The following is a 15,056-nucleotide window of genomic DNA, read 5'->3' as shown; positions in this document are numbered from 1 at the left end:
GATCCGACTTCCGGTTCCGGAGTTATGGGGTAAAATGTGCAAAAACATGAAAATATGTGTTCTAACTTTTCTCATTGATGTCGCGACCGATTTTCACAAACTTAAATTCAAATGAAAAGTCCTGTGGTCTCATACGTAATTCCTGAATTTCATCCCGATCCGACTACCGGATCCGGAAATTACGGTAAAGTGTGTTAAAAAATTTATACTACCACTGAAAAGGCGAAAAACCGTAAAAAGTTTTTTTTTAATCGACGTGAAATCTTCTCCAATTGATAGTTTTTATCAGTAGACGGTCAAACAAACCGATTGCGGTCATTCTTTTAATCATCGAAGAAAATTATTTTGAAGAATGCTACAGTATTCTATATGATAGTATGATTGATATGAGAAAGACATCATCAAACTAGGTTTTTTTTATCTATCCACATCAATATTCGTATGTCTCTCAAAATTTGTAACTAGAAAGACTGATCATAGATTGCTTTATTAAAATAAGTATCATACAATGTATTTAGTTACGAAAAGGTATGGGTTATCACTTTGAATTCGAAGATAATACCGAATTTTCAATGCAAGGATCAACACGTCACAGTCAAGCAATTATGTTGCCAAAAAGTATCCGTGCTAAAAACAAATGCGATTAAGTGAATGTATTTCTATTGAATAACACGGATAGTGTTTTATAAATTCATTACTTAAAGGAAAGTTATTGAATTCGCCAACAACTACAATATATACTATGTAAAGCATGGTACCATCAAATATAACATACCATAGTGTGAAGTGTGTATGATCACCCCTTAACTGCTACTTATGCTCCTAAATGGCGTACGTTCGTTACGCATAACCTTAAAGAAGGGTGTTCCTTCTTATGTTATTCAGAACTCAGGACTCAAGTATTCCATATAAATCTCTTGTCACCTGTGACTACGTTAAGCCTTGCGAGAAAGTATTTCATTGTGGAATACTTCGGATCCATCTGCTATGACCGATCGCACATCTACAATATTTTCTTTCTTCAGGAGAAAAGCGTTCACAGAAACCTAGTTCCGACCACCTGACGGCACACTCAACCACAAAGTGCAGCAGAAACTGGATAGGATGACTAAACTGGGAGCCTAGATAAACCGTCAAATACCGAAGAATAACCTGGTCAAAATGTAAATTGTTATGCTAACTGCAGCAAGGTAGTCTAGCGCCAAAAAATTTTTAAGGTGAAATAAACGTAGGATTTAAGGAAAAGTATAATGTTAATTTTTAAATACCGTATAGTTTTTTACCATTGCACCTCTGGACAGCCGGCTACCAATAGAGAAATGTATGATTATTTTGAACGAAAGATGAAATGGATATTTTTTCCAGAATAGACGACGTTAGTTTTGTGGACAGTTTCGAGAAAACTTTCAAAAATTTGTCCTATTAGCAAATTAGGTCAGTTACATTGAATTAACAATACACTTAAAATAGTGGAGGCCGAGGCGACAAAGGGCAAAACGCTTTTTGTTTGAGGTAAATATCCCCACTAATATGAGCGTAATCTGGCTCGGAGTGCCACATCACATTTTGGCGCAGGGAACAATCAGGGATGCCCAAATATTGTGTATAAAAAAAATGATTTTTTTAGACCTATTGATATCTCACAACTGTTTCGTAATAAAACGATATCATTACATTTCAAAATTACTGATTTTGTTGAAGAATTATGAAAAATGATAAAAAAAGTGGTTTCACATGGTAGTGTACTTGGCAAAACAATTTCCCCGGATAGGAGCTAGCTACGGGTTCGAGTCCCGCCTCTGCGGTAGTATTTTCGCGGTTTTCCTTTTATTTTGGACGAAAAAATCGAAACTTCTGTACTCACCAACTACTGAGGCTCAAATGAGTGGACGACATGTCAAATAAACATAAGCCAATTCTAGCTAATGCTCGGGCTGAAAACAAATGGTAGTCGGAAGGGGCCAAGTCTGGTTAATACGGCGCGTGTGGAGTAACAACTCCCTTTTGATTGTCTTACTTTTTTGTGCAGATGTATTGTCGTGTAAAAAAATACTTTGGTTCAAATTGATGATTTGTTTTCTGTAGCGATTAGTATTAATAGTTTAACTAGGTTTTAGAAGCTCAGAATATACGACGGCTTTCTGATCCCACCAAACACAGGTTCTTGCAGAATTGATCTGATTTTGCACAGTCGTTGTTGATGGTTGTTCCGGATTAACTCATGATTTGTTCCTGTTTATAATTCTTAAAATGAATCTATTTTTCATCGCCAGTAACAATTCGATGCAAAACTACGCCAGTGATAGTTCGATGCCAGTAACAATTCGAAGCTAAATTTCACAAGTGTTTTTTTCGTTTTCCGTCTATCTTCCATTCAATTTATGTGGTATCCCTTATCCACACTTTTTTATTTTCTCCGAAATTGTTTCAACATTGTATGATCTTTATCAAACTATTACTTGCATTTCGGTGTTTTCATATTTTTTTATGGTCTTCCAAGTTCTTCATTTCTCACATCAAAATATGATATGATCTTTGACCGTTTAAACCATCTTTTGCATATTGCTTCTAATAGATCACGATCACCATATGCCTCAACAAGCGTTCGATGCGACTCTGCAGAACTAAATTAAAACAAAAACCTAATGCTTTCCGCAAATCATCACTTTCTGGTACAAAATTCGAAATTTTTGATAACTTGATGTACATTAAACATGTTTGGTAGATGTTATTCCAACCAAACAGAAAAAAATGACACCAAATGTTCCTTATCGATTCATTTGTACGCTCACGTCATTCCGGTATACCAAGTAAAACTTGTTGTTCGAACTTACTAAGAACAAATCCTCATCTGTTTGTTCAGATGTCAAAAAAAGGAAGGAGATTTTAAGATTTTGAACAGCAGCACCGTAAATTGGTTCCGAACACGTTCGTCAGCTCCAACAGTTCGTTCGTATTTCCCCCCTATTTGCTAATTACCCAATCTTCATAGCTTTACCCTCGGAGTTCCATTTATGGTTAATCTCCTAGCGACCGGATTCCCTTGCACTAACCTCGCAGGTAGGGTGTAACCTCGGTGAAAACACCTGATCCGAAGCATGCTTGCCTCGTGCTGTGTTCGTTTTTGCTTCCCTGCACACATAAATTAAGTTCACAGCGGGCGACACACATGCGACCCGGTGTCTAATATGGTGCTACTGCTTTGTGCCCTGTATGGCGAGGCCTGTGTTGTGTTCCCTTAACGACAACGAGTACGCACACCGACAGACAGACCACCGCATCGTGAGTGGTGCGAGCGGGTCCACCTTAATTTGTTTAGCAAGCAGTGTGACAGCGAACACTGAAACCTACTAAATAAAAAAAAAACAGATCTCTGTATGCATCGAATAGAGGAAAAACCAGCTCTATCTCGACAGGTGAATCTTTAAAGCAAATATAAACGTGAAAAGTTGTTTGCACAAATCTCGTCTCACTCGAGGGTTTACTTTTACAGCTCCCACATGATGACGAACCAACCTGATCATGATGCGCAGATGATAATGACGACGACGACGACGACGATGAAGGCGATGATGATGGACATGGAGCAAACACAAACGCAAAGTCCACAACACAGGCACTTACGAAAGGTGTTTACTGTACTTCGGGCTGGGCCAACGCTGATGCCGGCTAGCTTATAGCTTAGCCTACAAACCGGACCCGACAAAACGACGTTCGAAGGGAAGTGCCTCTGCATCATTCAATACTAGGTCGCCCGCCCATCACACCAACAGCACAGCACGCACGCACACATCCCACCACTAATAGTGGGGATCCCATAAATTTGTTGACTTCGTTTCACCTCTCCAGATTCGCCCATTTTTAACATTATACATCAGAGAACGGCGATTGTTTGCACTTTGCTGAACGGGACATTGTTATGTCAATAGCAGAGGTAACACCGTAAAAGGGATGAAAAGAGAAAACGTCAAATAAAATAAAGTGCAAATATACACTCGAAAAAAAAAACGATTGACCAGCAAAAGTTCAGTGAACTCTTCAACGTTCGGTGGTAAAATGACTAAACAAGTGCCAATAATAAGACCAAACGATTCATTGTTGAAGTTCTTTTTTTTCGTTACCCAACCAATGCTCCACATCGTCATCCGTGAGTCAGATCACGTGCAACCCGAATAGAAAACGAATTACGACAACCTTTTGTCGTTTGTCATAAGTACTTAGAAAGGTTTCTTGAGTCGGAGTCAACAATGAGCATAGCCTTTTACATAACTTTTGAAGAACAAATACTCAACCAAGAACAATTACGTGGTTGGTTGAAGTTGAGAAGAATATCTCTAGCCAATGGTTTCGTGAATGAGCGACAGATGAAAGTCGGCACAGAACTAAAAATTCGACTTAATTACCTGACTTATGTCGTAGCCATTTGAAGTTCAATCATAATGAAGCAGATTATCATATTGAATTGGATTTTCTAATGTTCCTACAGAAATTTCCTAGATAGTGCGGAAAAAAGTCGTGCGTTGCTTCTAGAATCTGCGTTAAAAATCGCGTAATAAACGCCACCTTCCTGTGCAGTTACTGTAAAGCTTCATAACGATAGAAGTTAGCCTTAAAAATATGTTACGGGAAAAGTTGGCCTTTTTATAGGTTACCCATCCGAACGGAGTTAGTTTCGGTACGAGAAGAAACATCAACAGTAACAATCGCTCCCATCTCGTTCAGTTTCGCGATCGTTTCTTCAACTGTCGTACTCGATGACGGGTGCACAATGTGCAGGATAATCAGATAAGTAGACACTGCTCACACTGACTAACTGGTTGCTATCGCATGATTGCGAGGCTTTATTTCTAACAATAAACGTGTTTAAACCTAGTTATCTTACAGTTGTTTCCTATTTTTGTCAAACTATTGGACCATTGTACATTAATTGATAAGTTGTCATGATAGTGCTGGAAAGGTTCTACCTTTAGGAAGGAGCTATTATATCAGTGGAGTACACGCAGTTACCATCCTTATCAACTTCCAATTTTACCTCAAGTTAGGAATATTGTCTAAAACATAAAGCAAAACTAGATACCCCTATCCGTAAAAAATAGAACATCCCGGCTATCGCTCCAGAATTCCATCGAAACTGAGAGTTTGATAAAATTCGTCAATCTGGGAAAAACATATAATCCATAGACACCACAATCGCCGCTAGAGCCGTTCATCAATCTGTAGAGCTGCTCAACAAATTAGCTTTGCTGAGATGTCGAAGATCACATTCAAGAATGCAATACGGTGCACCGTCTATGTGCACTGTGTACTTAGGATTAAGTTAAACTTGTATTCTGTTTACTGTGAGGAGTGTATCGAAAATAAGCTATCCACATACATTTGTGTTGTACGCATGTATTTGTGATGGTTTTTAATGCTCAGATCACAGCATGCTAGAAGTTTGGCTGTCAGCTTTCGTTTGTTTATTTGTTTGTGCGGTTAAAATTATGCGTTTTCAAAATGTCGCGTATTGAAAAGGAAGTGAAAATTAAGGTTCTGGGCACATGGCTAAGTGGGAAGGGTATTACTATGCTAAAATTGGCGAAGCGGTTTGGAATTCATCATGCCAGTGTTAAAATCATCATTAATAAGTTTGGGGAACACTATTCTTTGGATGAGCTACCAGGAAGAGGCTGAAAATCCGGGTTTTCCAATCCAAAACTGGACCAGAAAGTGGTATCTCTAATCATAAAGAAAAAATCAATGTCAATACGTGGTTTGGCCAAAAAAGCAGGAACGAGTGTCGGAATGATCCAGCGTATCAAGAGGCGAAATCGCCTGAAGACCTACAAGAAGCAGAAAATATCGAAACAAAGTGTAGAACAGAAGAAGCGAACATCAACAAGGGCCCGGAAATTGTATTCGCGTCTTTTGCAGTGTCCGGATGCATGCGTTTTGATGAACGATGAGACTTATGTAAAAGAGGAGTCAAAAACCCTTCCAGGTCCATAATAGTACTTTATTGTCGTCGTTGGGGAGGATGTGAACGATGCGTACAGGTCGATGAGAAACGTGGTCACGTGGAGAAATTCGGTCGAAAGGTGCTGGTATGGCAAGCAATATGTTCCTGTGGTTTGAAGTCAACCATTTTTCACACTACCGGAACTATAAATGCAGAAATCTATCGATCTAAGTGTCTCCAGAAGATATTGCTGCCTTTATATAAGAAGCATAGTACACCTTCACTGTTTTGGCCGGATTTAGCGTCGGCTCACTATGCCAAAACCACTCTCAATTGGCTTGCAGAAAAGAGTATAAATTTCGTTGAGAAAAATATCAATCCACCAGATTGCCCTCAGCTTCGACCCATCGAACGTTACTGGGCAACCGTGAAGAGGGTCTGTTAAGGCAGCTGGAAACATGCAGGAGTTCAAAAAAATGTGGGCTCAAGCGTCTAAAAAATTTGATGCAACACTTGTTCGGAACTTAATGAAGAGCGTTTGATCAAAAGTTCGAAAATTCGTGAAGGAATAACTTAAATTTCATCCGGTTTTCATTATGCTCAAGTTTAACCTCGTACAATAAGAGATTTATTTTTAGTTTGAATAAAATATTGTTTTTTTATCATAATTTGAAAGAAAAATTTGTGGATAGCTTATTTTCGATACACTCCTTATAGCATCACTTCGCAAGCGGTACTTCAAGTACTCGCATTCATCTATCCATTTAATGCGTCATGGAAGTGATAACGATTTAAGAGAACAATTCTATGTCTTGGTAGCAACGAACCAGTAACATCAACTAGAAAACCCTGTTTTAATCCACCTAGCGGTGTGATGATGCCTTTCTCACATTACTCATAACATGATAAATATTACTGTGGAGCTCGCAAAAACAACTGTTCATTAAATAGAAATAGGAAAGTTTGTTCGGACCTAATCTTACAAAATCTGCCGATCCTGTTTACCCTGTATCTCCGGAACCGGATGTAAGATCCACAAAAAATTTATAAATTCTGTATGGAATTGTAAGACTTTTTCTTTGAACCCATAAGTTCGTGAAAATCGATTTGGCCATCTTGAAGAAAGGTGAGTGAGAACCTTTCTGCAGTTTTTGATCACTATTTTCTATATTTCTCAAAACCGGATTCAGATGACCGGAATAGCCGAGGTTGGTTCGTTTGCCAGCAACAAATATGACCTACAAATTGGAACAGTTTTGAACCTAGTTAAACCTAGATATACTATCTCATACCCTATTTCGATTAAATTAATTAAACAATATCTAACAAACGAAACGAACTTGCGTTTCTGTTAATTTTGCATATGTGAGTCAAGTTAAACAGCATGAATCAGCAGCGTAAAACATGTAGTAGGATTATTATCATATTTGTTATAATTGACATCACTAGAACACCGGCACTGTATTACAGCACCGTTTTTTACCAATATCACACACCAGTAGCAGAATTCCGCAACCGTTTCGTTTTCTATATAGTGTTTACGAAATAGAACAAAGCACGCATCGTTCGTGTTGTTTTCTTTTTTTACGTTGCACGTACCGGTGTTGTATTGTCATTTTACATGGCAGTTTGAAAGCTATGACACTCATCACCCTGTAACTGCGGAACCGGAAGTCGGATCCGGATGAAATTTCACAGTAGCTTTTGAGACAATGTTAGCTTCAATCTGATTTCGTGAAAATCGTTTCAAGCATCGCTAAGAAATCGAAGTGAGTTCTATTTTTGGAGTTTTTCTTCACTATCTTCGGTGCTTCCGGACCAGTAGTGCCGAATTAAGTTTATATACCCACAAACTAACAAACTATACCCACAAACTGCAAACTAGACAAATTTATCAGTCATTTTTATGGGATTTGTACCTGTTTTGGATCATCGTTCGTGAAAAAATACTCATAAAATTGGTAATTTTCCACTTATCACGCTTTAGTTCCGCAAACCAAAGTCGGATCCGGTTAAAATGTTCTAGAATTTTTCAAGAAATTTTAAGGCCTTTCATTTGAATAGTAGTTTGTAAAAATCGATTAAGCCGTTTCCGAGAAAACTGAGTGCACATTTTTTCTCTAATTCTCACATATTACCATGTAACTCCGGAACTGGAAGTCGGATTCAAGATGAAATTCAATAGCTGGGTTATGGGACCATGAGACCTTTTATTTGAATCTAAGTTTGTGGAAATCGGCTCAACCATCTCTGAAAAAAGTGAGTGTATATTTTTTCCATTTTTAGGTGCCTATCACCAAACCATGGTGGTATCTCCGGAACCGGAAGTAGGATCGGGATGAAATTCAATAGCAGACTATGGGACTGGACACACACATAAAGACATTTGCTCAGTTTGTCGAGCTGAGTCGAATGGTAAATGACACTCGGCCCTCCGGGCCTCGGTTTTCACAGTTGCGAGTTGTCTCAGTACGAGACAGGTATTAACAAGGGATTCTGCTGATGAATTCACTAAATAAATCTGATATGGCAAGCGATTTGCCACTACGGACAAATACAGCGCTTTTGTTACCTATAAGTCTATGACCTCGAAACCTTCCGAAGAAGACTATCTGAAAAATGCTCTACCATTCACCAAAGCACATAATGGCCTAGTTTTGTTTAATAAGAAACAGAATGATTAATCTAAAAGGATCTCAAATATTGAGAATTGTTCAACAGAAGCTGAAGACCGGATAAATGACCAACGGTACTTTAGTGATGAAAAGTTGTGAACAAAATTACTGCTGAAGCTGACAAACAGAATGTCTAATTTGAAATGATTTAAATTAAAAAAATAGTCAATTTTTCAAAACCAAAACGGAATTTCACAGTCTACAATTACTTGTTCATCTTTTGGTAGACTATAGAGTTAGGATTTTCAAGGCACTAGATATTTTTCGGAGCAAAAGAAATTTGGCTCAATTCCGACGATTCATCATACAACAACGTTAATGGTCGGAAAGAAAAGCGTTATTTTATCACAACAACGTAATAATGAATAAGCTAATGCTTTTGAAGAATTTGGGTAGGATGCATGGACGTTGTACCAATATTTAAATCTGGTGCAAAATCTAACATTCGGAACTACCGTGGAATAGCAATTATCTCATGCATTCCAAAATTATTTGAAAAAATTGTAAACGAAAAACTTTTTCATCAACTTAAAAATGTAATAACAAACAAACAACATGGCTTTTTTAAAGGCCGCTCAACTACAACAAATCTCTTAGAATTTATGACATTCACACTGAATGCAATGGACGCTGGCAACTACGTAGAAACTCTTTACACTGACTTTAGCAAAGCCTTCGACCGTATTGACATACCTTTACTTCTACACAAACTACAAAAATATGGCATAAAACATACTCTTCTTGAATGGCTCAAATCATACTTAACGAATCGTGTACAGGTAGTCCGCTTCCAAAGCATACTGTCTGAACCAATTAATGTAACTTCTGGCGTACCTCAGGGTTCTCACTTAGGGCCTCTCCTTTTCATTTTACATATAAACGACATTTCCTTCATACTAAAAAATCTGAAAGTGCTTATATATGCAGACGACATGAAACTCTTCATGGAAATTATAAATATCAACGACGCTGTAATATTCCAGAACGAAATCAATCTATTCCACATTTGGTGCTGCAAAAGTCTACTCCAACTCAATGTAAAAAAATGTAACTCAATAACTTTCAGTAGGAAAAATGAAACTATACCTATAAACATACATCTAGGAAATCAACTTGTAGAAAAATGTAAAATTGTAAGAGATTTAGGCGTAATCTTAGACTCCAAGCTCACTTTTGTGGAACACTACAATACCATAATCAATAAAGCTAATAGCATGCTGGGCTTTATTAAACGCTTCAGTCATAACTTTCAGGATCCATACACAATTAAATTATTATACACTACATATGTCAGACCTATTTTGGAATATTGCAGCCTAGTATGGAATCCATACAATATTATTCACGAAGAACGCATCGAATCTATTCAAAAACAATTTCTTTTATATGCACTTCGTAAATTAAACTGGACAGCATTTCCTCTACCATCATATGAAGCACGCTGCATGCTTATCAATATACAAACACTTAAAGAACGCCGCGACTTTGCAATGCTTTATTTTATCAGCGACATTATTTCTCAACGCATTCAATCAGCTCCATTATTATCGCAATTAAATTTTTATATACCTAGCCGCCAACTACGTTCCAGGAAATTATTTTTAGAAAAACAAGCTAGAACAAATTATGCAAAATACAGTCCAGTCAATCGAATAATGCGCCATTACAATCAATACTGCGAACATCTTGACCTTACTATGTCAAAAAATCAAATCAAATCTAAGCTTTGTCGTAGAAATAATGTGTAGTATGTAAGTGAACATTGTAAACAATTTATATGTAGTCTACATTTGCTTGACGAAATAAAATAAACAAGATAGATTAACGATTTCGAATCAAAAACAGCGTTGAACGAGTTAAACTATCAAGTTCCATTCAACCGTAGAATAAAACTTTCATTCCTGGAAGTATATATTTTCCTGATCATTCTAGATATTTTCTCAGTAGAAAAATACATACAAACCTGTTTTAATCCATCTAGTGGTGTAATGATGCCTTTCTCATATCAATCATACTATCATATATAATACTGTGGTATTCTTCAAAATAATTCTCTGCGATTCTTGAAAGAATAACCGAAATTGGTTTGTTTGACCGTCTACTGATAAAAGCTTTCAATTGGAAAAGATTTGAGGTCGATTTAGATTTTTTTTAAGGTTTTTCCCCATTTTCAGTGATGGTATACAATTTTTAACACACTTTATCCTATATTTCCGGATCCGGAAGTCGGATCCGCATGAAATTCTGGAATCACGCATGGGACCACAGGACCTTTCATTTGAACCTAAGTTTGTGAAAATCGGTCGCGCCATCTATGAGAAAAAATAGAACACATATTTTCTTTTTTTTGCACATTTTACCCCATAACTCCCGAACCAGAAGTCAGATCCAAATAATATTCAGGAATTTCGTATGGAACCTCAACACATTTCATTTGAACCTAAGTTTGTGAAAATCGGTCGCGCCATCTATGAGAAAAGTTAGCACTTATTTTCACAATTTTTTGCACATTTTACTCCATAATTCCGGAACCGGAAGTCGGATCCAAATAATATTCAGGAATTTTGTATGGGACCACAAGACCTTTCATTTGAATCTCAGTTTGTGAAAATCGGTTCATCCATCTTCGAGAAAAGTTAGTGCAAAAAAACGTTACATACACACATACGCACATACACACACACACAGACATTTTGCGTACTCGACGAACTGAGTTGAATGGTATATGACACTCGGCCCTCCGGGCCTCGGTTCAAAAGTCGGTTTTCACAGTGATTGCATAACCTTTCTATATGAGAAAGGCAAAAAATCAAGCGCTTTAGTTAGTCAAACGATCTTTTCATGCCGCATTACCGTAGCCAGTATGTGGCGCTCTGAACTAGAGCTCTTTCCCTTGCGCACCGAAATTGCAAAAAAAATCAAGTATTTCTTGTCGCTGTCGGGAAAGACACTAATCCCGTGCACATGAGTTACTGCAGAGATTCAAAAAGAGAAGGAATTATTCAGTTCAGCTGTTATCTCTGTTACGCTTGGCTTCGTGAGAACTTGTACATACACAGTGGCTTATGCTTATGCTTATGGCAGTTGAAAACAAGTTGCTGTCTCAGTTGCAATGTCGAAGCGGTTTTATTGATGAAGTTGTTGGCAGATTCGTGCAGAGCGCCGAATTCTTCTATTGTAGCGAATATTTATTCATATTATTATATTATTGAAACAAATGAGTTTAATAAAAAATCCTTCCAAAATTAGATCGTTATTCCATTGTATTGAAAAACACAAGCGGATATCCGTTCCTCAATCTTTAGTGTTCATTTACAACGAATTGTTACTTCTGATATCATACCCCATAATTAGTGCACAACCCGAAAATTTAATCACGCGACGCCACTGAGAAATATTATAGTTTCAAAATAATTACCATAGGGAATATAAATGCGGTGAATTTTTAATTGGCAAGTCTTTTGAACAGCAAAACAGTTTAAGTAAAATGTATCTTTTTGAACAACTTTTAAACTAGGAACCTTGTCTTTTTAAATATATTATACAAAATAAAACTTTAATGTTTTTTGAAAAATCACAAGGAATATCCTCACTTTTTAGTTCTAAAAATATGAACATTATTGAAGTGTAAATATTTGCAGGGCTATAAAAGCCTAGCCGAAACATTCCCATGTAGCTATTGACCTTTGATTTCAATTATGCACTACAGGAAAGCTGTAGGGAAATCAAAAACCTATTTTTCCGACGTTCCCTTTCGTCGGTGATCGTTTTTCGAACCGTTGTGCTCGTTGTAATCGCACTTTGCCGACTGCATGAGTCATGGATGAATACTCTCTCTTCCTTTGGTTCTTCGGACAAAGTAATGCAGACGTTGGAAGGAAGGTTGAATCGCACTGTTGTCTTCTTTCTCTTTATAAGCTTTATGCCGCGCAATTCGCACTCACAACGTTTATAGTAAGAGTGTTGCCGTACTTTAGGCCCCGGACCGGACCGGTCTTTTCCGCGCGCAAATCATGCAGCAAACGACGACTACATATGGACAAAACGTAGGTATGTGGATTGTGAAGACCCACAAACGGTTAGCAACCGACTTGCCGGGAGTGCTTCTGTGCTTCAAGTTGTCCCACGCAATCCTGGAGCCAAGTGCTGCTACTGCTGCTGCTGCTGTTGCTGCGGTTTGTTGTAGTAGGTGGCGTACTTTTGCTGAGTGACGATAATAATACCACACGACAATCGACGATGAATCAAGACAGGAGGGGAAATTGGCTCAGAAAGAATGGATTTTGAACAAAAAATTCATGTTACGTGAAACGTATGTTTTTCTAGTGATTCGAATCCTTGCTAAAAAGTCAGCGTGGGAGCACTAATAGGAATGTTTGTGGTGTGAAATGTGCATAGAGTGCTAGCAACTAGAAATTCATACCGTTTATAACTGGTACGGTTTAATCAGTTTTCATGCAATGGCTGAAGTAAACCGTTTCTCAATGTGAAGTGTTGAAGATAAAACAATGCCAACGTTCTTACTATGAGAGCTACTGAAGTTATTTATAATGATAATGCTAAAGATAAAGTGAACTTACTAGAAAAGAACCGTGACGTGAGCATCGGTTGGTAGCAGTCAGTTTCAACAACCATAATTACTAACAGAAGACTGTAAAAACATGTACAACTTCTACAACTGACTATGAAAAAAAAGCGAAAAACAGTGGAAAATAATCAACATATCACTATCCCACGTTGGAAATAACGGTTAGATAACCTCAAACGGTCAGTAAAACAAAGGAAACCTTTGAGATTCGTTAGAAGGATCAAATGATAGTAAATATGGAAGTTAGTTTTAGTAGTCGTCGAAATGATTTCCGGCAAAATGGCCTTCACTGTAAAGAACCTGAACCTTCCTTCGTATTATTTTCTTCGTTTGTCCAAGGATGGCTTTTATCATATCAAAGAACGCTCACTAGCAACTCTTCACACGATTCAATCAGTGCCATCAAAGAGAGACGGATATCATCGCAGCAAACAAAAAACCGGCATGGTTCATTTAACGAAGAATGGACACCAGTGCGAGAGCGAATTTCTTTCGATGACCTGTCTGAGAATCAACGGTTAGCACGCTGCTGTGGGAATTCGCTCTGAAACAACAAACGGTCGCTTATTCTCGTTTCGCTCTCCGATTGTACATAGGCAGTTGATAATTCCGATAGAATCATTTTACTATTGCCGCTTATTCTAACTATGTGCATATAACCTTTGTATAAGTTATGCCTATGAAAATATCTGTGAATGCTCTACACCAGGGTTTTGGAATATTGTAACCTTGTATGAGAGTCATCAAGTCGAATCATCGATTCGATTTTCTGCGATAATTGTCAATTTGCGATTCTCTCTTGGTGAATTCCACCCAGCACCAGTATCAGTATCAGTATCAGACTGTACATTTTTTTAGGGCCGTGAAATACTCAGAGTTTGAAGTGGTGCGAAGAAATGTAGAAAAATTCCTTGTAGCATCTTCTACCGGATTGAAAATGTTGTATACAATATAGAGAAATATCGAGCAGCTTCTGTCAAATTATCGGCAATCACCAACTCTGCTCGTGTCACAGTTTCTTGTTTTTGATTGATCCAAACTGGTGAGCAGAAATAATTTGGTTTTGAAAAAAATCGAATAAATACATTAGATCACTCAGGGACATTTCGATTCAAAATATGAATATTAATGTGATTTTTTTCGAGATTTCTAATAAGTGCTCGAAAGTCATCTGTTAAAGTTGACATCGATGAGTTGCGGGCAATCTCCTACACATCAATTGTTGTTTACTATTCAACAATTCGAAATCGGTCTGTTCGGTTTCATTAATGTTCTATGAATTGCAAAGTGTGTGTACAAAAGAATAATCTTCGTTAAAAAATTTGCCGATGCAAATATTGCCTTAATTCGAGTGAAAATCTTCCGAAATTTCCTAGTTTTCCAAAAAAATTTCCAGGATTCAAATATCAGAAGATTGGTAATTCTTTTATATATTCATAGGTTTTTGATTCAGATTTGAAATTTTAAATTTTTATTTACAAATTAGAAATTAATTCTACCAGGAAAATAAATCAGTAAATTTTATTCTAAAATACTTGTATTTCTGGAACGGTTACAGTTTTAAGCAATATTTTGTCTTATTAAAAAACTGGGCCGAAAAACTTTAGAAAAAGGTTTCAACAATTTTCAAAAATCACTCTTTTGAAATATTATAGCTGTTTTGACCATTATTTCTCCTTTATCTACAGTGCAAAAAAAACTTCAATCCATTATCAGTTACAGCATGTCAAAAAATTAAAGCAAATCAAGAGTACCTTTTTTGGAAAACAAAAATGATATTTATATATTTTTTCATCAAATTTGTTTAACAAAATTTCCCGGTGTGAAATTGTTCCACATAGCATTAATATTTACC

The 15,056-nt window shown here is 37.1% G+C and overlaps 1 protein-coding gene across 8 annotated transcripts in view; it reads right to left on the bottom strand.

Moving 5' to 3' along the window:
• The window catches only part of LOC131427014 (protein split ends), a 271,135-nt gene that overhangs the window by 97,488 nt on the left and 158,591 nt on the right, over window positions 1–15,056 (bottom strand). The window lies entirely within an intron of this gene.

The sequence above is a fragment of the Malaya genurostris genome, chromosome 2, assembly GCF_030247185.1.
Source record: "Malaya genurostris strain Urasoe2022 chromosome 2, Malgen_1.1, whole genome shotgun sequence".
Classification (NCBI taxonomy): Eukaryota; Metazoa; Arthropoda; class Insecta; order Diptera; family Culicidae; genus Malaya; species Malaya genurostris.
Note: the sequence above shows the minus strand (reverse complement) of the source record. Positions and strands in the feature narration are given on the sequence as shown.